Genomic DNA, 10921 nt, shown 5'->3' with positions numbered 1-10921 from the left:
GCAGCCTCTCTTACCCCTCGTGATGTGATCCTCGAACTCTCGTTCTACTGGGTAAGACGTGACGCCTTCACCACCTTCTTGAATACTTCGTTTACAAAAGATTTCATAATTGGTATGGCCTTCGATATTATCCTGGATATTATCTGGATATACCTGCTTCAGTATCTAGTTGATGTAGATCGCGTAGCTTACCTTCCACTGACTTTAGCTTTCGCCTTGCCGGACTTCTTCGCAGCGTTGTAGATGGTCTTCCGTAACATAGTTAAAATGTATGAAGACTGATACAATATAATATGTATCAACTTCTTTGCTTGTGTTTATCGTACTTTTCTGGGGTGGAATTCCGACAGTTCGTGCAGAGCTCCCGGTGGCACAAATTTTAACTTTGCTTATAATGTAACCCATTATAAAAATATAGACATTGTTTGTTCCTACATAGGCCGCAAACATGAGTGAATAATAATTATTCACAGTAGCTAGTAACAAGATTGCTAATATTGTTATTGAAATAGCAATGAGTCCAAAGTTTTTATTTTATTGGTATAGGCTTATCGGTAGTAAGATATAATAAGTACATCCTAGTTTGTTTTATTTTATTCAAGTATTGTAATAAAGTGTATGTTTGAGTTTATTCAAGAATAGGAGCTGTTTTTTTATCCTTTAATATTATAGTTCTTATTCTTAACTACCTTTGAAATTGTTACTACGAACTATTTTTGAAATATAATAAGGAAGCAATTCAGACTCTAAAATTTCAAAATTAAATTTAAAAGAAGATGCTGACAGAGGCACGCAGAAGGAACACTCATGAAATGATTCTACTAAAACAAATGAAAAACGCATGCCGCATTTAATAATATTCCTACATTTCGATTTGCCATATCATATCTTGTTATGACTCTACAACTAATCCAGACACACCGCACGCACGCTTATAACATCTCTCACCCACTCCCAAATACACTCTCACGTACACACACCCATTCACATCCTCATATACTCACGCTTAAAGTATTACACAATTTATTTTTACATAGACTTAACAATATTTTTTAGTAACATTCAATCCTTAAAATGTCTGTATCGTGCTCATGCTGTGCTTTTCTCGTTTAATCAATATTATGTCGTTATGCCCTTGAATTTGTATAAATAAAGAACACGCATGCAATGATATGGACATAAAATGATTTATCCTGACGGATTCTTTAACTATGGGCTATTTTGAAAGCCCTTTTACTCTTAGTGTAATAGTTTAAGTATTACGGATCCCCGAAACTATCTCTGGTTTATTCCAACTAGCAGTAAATGTAAATTATTAAAGAAAATTAATGTAATCCACAATAGAATGTGTTCGCGGTGGAGAGTTCCTCTCTCCTCCACTGGAACAGCCTACACCCGGTGGAAAAGTGTCTGCCTGCCATCAGGAACACCGCTGTATGATGGTACCTCTGAGTCTCTTTGATGATCAAGTTTAAAGGTTGTCGAACTGTAATCCTTAATACTTATCCTCTTAGTGCTCTTAGTGCTTAAGTACTTTTTCGCCTCTTTCTGTCAAATTATGTTATCGCAAAAAGAAAGTGACAGATTTTTGTTAAAACGGCTAGACTGTTTTTAGCTGTGTCCAGTTTGTGTTTCCACCACACCAACTTCTAATGTAATAAAATAAATAACATTAATAAAATAAATATGATTAAGGGGGTAAATCACAAATCAAACAAGGACGTTAAATTGGGGCAGTTAAATCTTTCGCAACTATCAAGGAAGACTTGTTGAATTATATATGTAGGGGCGTAAAAAGATGCAGGATACGAAAAAAAAATTGCAAGCGATTACACAGTCAATAGCTAGTAACAGTATGTACCAAAATTGAATATTGTTTACATGAATTATCATCATTTACCTCGTGCAAAGTTCTCGATAAATGTGTTGACAACAATCTAACCTATATTTCATATTATCTAGGTCATGCATTCAACTCATCTAATTTGACCTTATTACTGGAATAGCTACTTAGATATCGTATCTTTGGAGAACGTTAGTGAGCAAACAGGAAGATTTTAAACCAATTATCTATTTCTAAGGTCTTTAAGAATAGATCGCGTTATAGTCATTACGCCCACTTAACTTCACTAAGCACTTGCTGTATATTTTGTGTAATAAATTTTAAGTCAAATATAAGTACAAGTCGGAATAACCCGAAAAGTTGTCCCACTTTTCATAAAAGCTCTATTATACAATAATATGCTTTGAATATGAATAATGCATCTTTTATAGGTATTTCATATATAATATGAGTCTAATATGCGTGTATTTGACGTATTAATTGATAACTTTTACCCATTGTAAAAAAAACACTTTTTGTTACCCTTAAATCATGCTGAAGTCGAGAGAGGAAACAGCAAAAGGACTATAAATTATTTATTAAAGGAAACAAAAAGTTTATACTTATTGCACAACATTACTGCATTATTACTGCAATATGCTGAATAACAATAAAAAAAAACTTTAATTCTAAATTGGTATAATTCGACACTGTAACACTATTCTATTTTTGTGACCGCTTATTTCTTGTTATGTAATCTAAATTATACAAATATATATTAAAAAAACAATAATTTGAATGTCCATTACATTCAAATTATTGTTTTTTTTTTAGTATTTCCCCCATACTTTACTTGAGATTCAGTCATTAATTTATTTGGCAATAAAGTTGATCAAAATCCAAATTAATCATGCCTAAGCTTTAACATATCTTTCGTTTGATATTTCCCCATATACATGTGGTAGTCCCACAGCCTAGCAACTTTTCAGTAGAAATGATTTTGATTTCGTCGGGAATCAAGCCCATGTCGTTAAACAAGAAGCTTTTAAAAGGGTTATAGAAAGATAGCTTTCATATTGTTTATTGTACCACGTGATCCCTAGGTTATGATATAGCTAATATAAATAAAAGAACTGTTGAGTATAATAACGTGGCAGTCACTTTTGCCAACTCATCAAGTAAGTCTAACTAAAGCCCTTACTTATAGTGATTTTTATATATCAAGGCAAACTCGGGCGATTGTATCCAAATGTAAGTTGTAATAAAGATTCTTCCGTGGCATGTGTTTAAACCCAAATCCGGCTTAGTGCTTTTTTCTTGGCTTACGTCCAAATACTGACATTTTTAATTTTACTTGCAGTATTTAATATCTGCGGAAATTTTTGTTGTAAATTATACTGTAGCGGATATGAAACGGATTATATAAGAATACTAGAAATGAAAGAACTGTTTGCACACATTCTTCTTGGCAGCAATAGTTGTAATAGAATCTGAAATAACAGTACAGCAGGTTTTTTATTATTTCTTGTTCCCAGGTTTATTGTATGTCACGTTGGACAGCTGTTCTACATAAAATATCGACGATATACGCCTAGTGTCTCAATCCGGGTGTTGGTATAATAATAACAAACTGTTTATAATATATAATAAAAATATTTTATCGTTTATTAATTTTTACACCTTCACCATTAACTCTTGATGCGATAATTTTAGTTATGAAATCAAAACTACTTTACGACTTTTTAATAAACACTTTTAATTCAACAAACTTCAAACATTCTACAAATAAATAATCAGTCTACGATAATTAACTTATTAATTACTAACGAACATTAATTAAAATTTAACATTTCAATTGAAAGTCTATAAATTATGACAAGAATCGCTGAGTAGAATACTAATTGTTTATCACTTAACATACTTCGTTCATTGTTTATTCAGAAATTTTCCGCAACCCGTCAGATCATTCACTCGCCTAGAACCATTCATATTAATTCACACATTATTTACATATTTAAAGCAAAATGAGATCAGTTCTGAGGTTTTGCACCTAGCACTACGTCCTTCTTCACCATTCTTCAGGGCAGTATTGAACCAACTGGGCTACGGAACATGGATGAAGGCAGCACTCATCAACGAGTTGCCGCTTAATTCTCTTCGACGCATAAAACAGTGCTGCACGCCGTGATCTAACTTTTGGCTGATACATTTCCGGAAAATCGTTGATCATTACATCACCGTTGCATACGTGGAATATGAGGTTTGATAGCGATCGACTGCACAATTCTTTCAACATCGAGTTTAATGTTAACGAATCTCCACTTATTATATTTCCATACAAGAAAACGATGTACACCCAATGAAAATTCTTCGCTATTAGGGACATTTTTCACGTACTGTTAACAAGCTCGAAACACGGGCGAAACTGGAGTTCCCGGCTGTGTGTGAACGACGATTGCTCACTCTCACAATAAATAGAATAGATAACCTTTGTCAATTATTACAATTGTACAGCACTAAGTTCAAAACAACAGGTCATAAGCCTCGCGAAGGGTTGTTTATATACCATACAATTACTAGACTCATTAACAAATACGGAATTAATAATAATCACGAGTAGCGTATACACTTAGAGAATTCATCAATTGAATTGAATTTCTTAGTGGCGCGTTACTTTATAAATAGTAAATTACAAGTGAGCGTTCAATTAAAACGAACAAGTAAACATGTGTTAAAAATACCTGAACGTAAATAATTATGTTATCCACACGTCGTCCAGTGTCCGCTGGGCCTTACGTCAAAACGTCTTAACGGAATAAATAATTAACGCAAGTACAGAATTTATCAAATGAATTAAAATTATTTGAGGCTCGTTGCTTGATTAATATAAATATGTGTGTTAAAGTAAAACAAACAAGTAAACAATATGTTAAAAATACCTCCACGTAAATAATAATGTTATACACTCGTCGTCTAGTGTACGCTGGGCCTAACGTCGAGTCCATAAATGGTTTGTTATTTATATAAATTAGATAACAGTTGTTTTTAGAGTTTCGTTTGTAGACTATGGGGACAATCGCTTCGTGTATCCCCTTTTGCGAGTTACTGTAAACATCCTTACTTAAACTACACTTATTAATGTCTACTGCTATTTTGTTCGTAAAATGCAAGTGTCCTATATTTTTGGAAATATACTTTATTGTACTAATCAAATTTTGGACTATATATACAAAGTAACGCATTAAGATTATACTTAAATCCCATTTTCCCACCTTTGTGGTGGTTGGTGATATAGCCTACCTAAATGGGCTTTTGAATTTAAAATAAATATGCTGAATTTGCGTGTTCAACCAAAGAAACTGTATTTTTTGTAGCAAATAAAGTGTAAACTGACTAAACCGACTGCAATTTTCATGTTTATGTATTCCTAATTTATAAGATATTCTATCATTATTAATATTCTTAATAGAATAATTTTAAAATAAAGATAAATGGACGAAAAATACAACAGAATGGCGTCCTAGAACAGCATGAAACGAGGAAGGTAAATAAAAACATGAGAAGAGCAGCTGGCCAAATGTGGCTGCGTTGGAGACAAAGAAGACTGGAAGCTCTTAGAGGAGGCCTATGTCCATAGACAAACTGTATTACAGAACTAAACCGGCATGCCCATTAGTTATTAGTGTTAATTAATCAGTACTTCACATTTTTATGTACTAGTTTAAGTTAAAACAGAAATAAACGCTTTAATTATTATTAATTTAAATTTATTTAGTTTTTTGAACCCTAACACTAACTTACGTATACCAATTACTGCCAGGTATTATACCTACTTATATATTATAAACATATATGTATATGGCTCACCCACGAGTTTATAAAGGAGTATCATGACCACAAATTTGAGAGATTCATATGCTTTATAAAATACACCTAACCATAGTATTGTCTTTTATTAACATAATTTTTACACATTTAGAGAAAAACAGTTTTTTAACGGATTGAAGAACAAGTGGTCACGGTGACCATGCACGCTGTAAAGCACGCGAAACGTCGGATAAATTTAAAATTATGTTTAAATAATTATAAGTTTACAATAATACATAACTTCAATCCGTTAAAAAAGTGTTTTTCTTTAAACGCCTAACCATAAATATAAATGACCAAAACGGAATGATTACTTTAATTTATTCAGTAGTTTAACATACGTAAAAGCCGATACATTACCATTGAGAAAGTACTTCAGTACAATAACTATATAATCAGCGTTGTTGTTGTTCGACAGACAACGCTTTATCAGTTTCAATGGGATTTTCCTTAACTAAAGATAGTACCTATCAATTAGCCTGATTTCATTGAGGATGTTAAATGTAATATAATAAAATATTATAATAATTATTATTTTTAAGTTTTATTTTAGAAGTAGGTCGATGGTGGGTGAGCAGTGGGCCAGTGGTTTGAGCGTGCGACTTTCATCGTAAGTTCGTAAGTTCGAATCGCGCCTGTGCACCAATTGACTTTATTTCTATGTGTGCATTTAACATTTCGACGGCAAAGAAAACCCTTGTGAGGAAACCAGCTTGCCTTAGACTCAAAAAGCCTACGGCTTGTGTCAGGTTAGGAGGCTGATCAGATAGAAAAATCTTGGAACAGATACAGAACAGCTCCGACCTAAAAAGGTTGTAGAGGAACTTTTTTGTTTAAGGCGGGTACTTTAAAATCGAAGTCCCATTGATCCCCAAGTGGTAAGAATAGTGATGGCCTGACTCGCGTTGAGGAGGCCGGTTTAAAATATCTGTCTGTCTCCATGTCTCTCAATCAATCGTCTGAGAAATTTAATGTCTCGATAGGCTCAAAGGAGCGACCGGGTTAACACATCAGCATTGCGTCTCATTTTCTAATCCGGTACACTCTTGACAGAGCTGTTTTGTTTTACTTCTTTCATCTTCTCCATCACCGTTCTTGTGATGCCCATACGTCGTTTGACCTCAAGGGCGCCTTCGCTATTGTTGAAATCTGAGCCCCAAGATAAGATTGGACCACGTTGCATTTCGAAATGAGATTTGACATTTGAGGCGAATTATTTTTGGCACGGTCAACAATTATCCCCTTGATTTTGCTGCGATCGTTTATCGATCAAGATTGATCTCTCATGGCCTACTCCTTCCATCCTTAACAGAAGCTCTTCCAAGTATCGCGAACTGGATGCAAACAAAGTGGTATCACCCGCGTAATGCAAGTTCCCACTCCTGCATCCACCAAATGTTACACTGGATAGAAATCCAGTCTCCAAAAATGAGCGCTTGGCGTAATTCGGCACTAGGATGGATATCACCGGATAGGACAGTATTTGTGTGCACCGAAGCTGTGCCAACTTCATAAAGCCATATTAAAAGGTGCACAAGTGCTCTCTCTCTCTTCTTTTGACTTTTACATTATCTTCTCTAAAATGAGAATTGGTTCCCGAGTGCCTTTCCTCTTGACAAAACCGGCTTGTTCCGGAGCGATCTGCTTAGAGAGAAGATTTAACAATATTTTGCTAGCGTATGATATCAGAGCAATGAGGTAGAAATTTTTACATTTCTTCGTTGCGCCTTTCTTGTGCAGGGGTGAGGACATGGATGTATCGATTCTGAAGGCCAAACACCTGTCTGCCACACCTTATTGCAGGTCAGATGAAGCATCGGGTTGCCACGTTCTCCGAAGGCTTCAATCGTCCGATTCCAGATTCCTTGGCTCTGGTTCTTAACATTAAGACAGTTATACAGCGACTAGACCCACTGACTGCATTTCGGATGAGTTTATTAGCCTTATTCTATTGCGTGTCTTGTGTAGCTTCGTTGTTGTTTACAACTGTTCAATCTTTCCAACTCCGCTCAATGGCTGGAGTTAATTTCGTTGATTCTCTTGTGTCTACTCCCTTAACGATTTTCTCGGGAGATTTGCAGCAGTATTTTTTAATTTATTAAGTATAAATTAAGGTGTAATGGTTGCAGCTCCTTACAAACATTGTGTAAAACAAAAACTTGGCAATTGAAAAGAGTGGCGGAGACTTTATTGTCAGTTCTTCTCTTCCGTTCTAAGCCCTTGATTTGAGAAATTTATGAATAGTAAATGTAAAATTAGAAGCATTTGATGTATATAATATTTTATTATGTATTTGGATAAGGTTTATTGTAACTTATTGTTTGTTAAAATATGTAATTTAAGAAATAATTAATTTAAAACTATTATATATATTATAAGTATAATATATTATAACTTTTAATTAAGACACAAGACTCATCAGAGTTGACTATAAAATAAATGTTGTCTCCAACTTTAAAAAAAAAATCTTAAATGAGAACAATTTTGTTTTTAATTGTTTCTCTGACGCTTAGAAACTTATTTGATTATTCTTATTATTAGAATTTATATGAAATTGCATGCCTATTTTAATACGGCTAATTGTGCTGATTTTTATAATTAGTCTTTCTAAATTTACCACTTTGTTTGCAAATAAACGATTTATTAACATTTTTTACCTAAAGAAATATAGATTTAGATATTTAGCATATCACTAAGTAATATTACTTGTAGTTAAACAAGAAAAAATCTAATATTATTACAGTAATCCAAAGCCTTTTAAATATTCAAACGCTAACTCACGGAGGCAATTTCAAATTAACAAGTCAAAGAAGTGACACAGACAAAAATTTGGGGCAATGAAGATAAACACATCTAAATCACGTACAAGAATAAAAACATCTCCAATTAAAAATATTGAATCCGATATTAATTCAGTTATTAACTTAAACGTATTTTTTTTCGTTAAATACAATAAAATCAATGAACATTCGTAATATCCATTTAAAGATATTTTAAGGTAAAAACAATAATCCATTTAATAACATTAATCATTGTAACGCATAATATTTACACTGTAATCAATAAATTACATAACATAGTGATAAATACCTATTATTAAACAATACTTGTTTTGAATTGCCTGGAGTTCCTCATATGACTTTTACTGTATGGGTCACAGTTTTTTCAAATAACAAAATATGTTTACGAGATAAGTAAGACACGAAATCTTATTTTTCGGCAAATTTTAAAATCGGTCAATGTATGATGTTTCTTAGTAATGGCTAACATATATTTGCACCAGTTTCATTATTTTTTTTTTATAGTACGTGATCAGCCTTTTTTGCCTACGTGTCTTTGGTGGATTAGGTTAAGCATAAAACATAAACAAGCGGGGTTATATCACATAACCTTATGGTTAAAAATTACACGCCTGTAACCTGTCAATTTGTTTTTATTTCAATTTGTGTGAATTGAAATGTGTGCCAAATCATTATAGAATTTTATTTAAACGACATAGAAGTCTCACGCGAAGCAATCACGCAATAGTGACATAATTAAAGCTATCAACAACCTAATTATACTATTTTCGAGAGTTGAAATTTAGATTAGGAAACGAATAAAAATACGATATCACATTTCTTAAACAATAACAACGTTTATCAATTGTATAACAATACAATTTATGTTTTTATACTTGTGACAGATGTAATGTAAAAATATTAGACGGCGAATCTATGTCACGTATCATTAATAATTAAGATTATCTCTTATATAATACACATAGGCGACAGACACTAGTGGAACCAGATGGAGGAGACCTATGTCGAACGGTTGAAAAACCAAAACCTAACAAATTAATATGACGCAATTATCATTTATTAATTTTTTTTTTTTCGACTTAGTCAACTTTCAGGCTTGTTACATTATGTGTGTGTTTTTTTAATTATTATGTCTTGGTCCTTTTAAAAATCGTGTACGGTCGACGTCATCATTTTTAAAAGTATTCCTGAGATGTTCGTTTTACCGCGGAAATAGGATCACTAAGAACTAGATCCAGGGAATATGAAGGTTATGGATCAAACATTTGAATGGCAGCAACTTGCAACTCTGGTGCGTTATCTTATCGAAACATTACTTTAGCGAGTTTGCCACTCCGTTGCTTGCCTCACGCAGCTTTCTTGTTTGTTCTGTCAAAGTCCCCGTATTAGTGGCTTCATGATTAAAGTATGCGATGATTACCACCCCTTGGCTGTCCCAAAATAACCACTTCAAGATCTTACTGGCGGATGGAATCGCTCTTCGATTTTTTTCGTTTTCGGGTAGCTTATATTATATTTTGTGAACACTTATGTATCGCGCTAAAAATCGGTCAATATCTTGTAGTAACAAATCAAAATAGCAATGTTATTGTTAATTTCTGTGCGTTCACGAGCATACTAGGCCCGCTGACACTTATGTTATATCTAAATATACCATTATGGACATTTCTTATAGAAATCTTCATTTCGTATTATGTTGACCTGCCAAGACAATATTTATAAATTATGTAATATATTATTTACTACCAATGTAGATGAAGCTGGTAGCTCGTCCACATTGGAACTCAACATCTCTCGCCACCGTAGTATTTAGACATAGAATATATAATTTTAATTTACCAGCTCAGTAGTTTGTGTAGTAATTTCCCTCGCAAACTGATTTTTATCCAATGATATAAGGTACTACTGAGCTATATAGCTTATACTCCTAAATACAGCCTCTTGTTGATGAGACTAAAATTTGTTTACTAATTTTTAATACAGAATACACACAGGTTTTAGATTTACTTCATACCTGCTTAAAAACATTCAAGTAAGACGTACTATTTCCTTTATTTCCAAACAAATCCATCTTCAGATGTGTTGTCTTTATCGTTAAGGAAACATAGACGTGCCAAGTAAAAATAAATGTCTTTCTTGCACCTGCACAATCGGCAGCTATTTTAAGTTTTATTCTTGAAGAATTGTTGGAAAGTATTTTCTTCGAGAATACAAGCATCTTAACGGAATAGTTTACATTTTGTGGAAATACAAAATGCGATAAGTATTTATAATAAGCTTATATTTCAGACCCAACTTTGCAGACATATACGGCCTAATTATTGAATGGCACACAGTTATTTCGATATAAACATATTTTTAAAGGCTACTAGAATAACAGATAATTTCAGTACAGTTTCTTGATTAATTGCTTTTTTAATAGGCAAGTCTC

Source organism: Pieris rapae, chromosome 4, assembly GCF_905147795.1.
Source record: "Pieris rapae chromosome 4, ilPieRapa1.1, whole genome shotgun sequence".
Classification (NCBI taxonomy): Eukaryota; Metazoa; Arthropoda; class Insecta; order Lepidoptera; family Pieridae; genus Pieris; species Pieris rapae.
Note: the sequence above shows the minus strand (reverse complement) of the source record.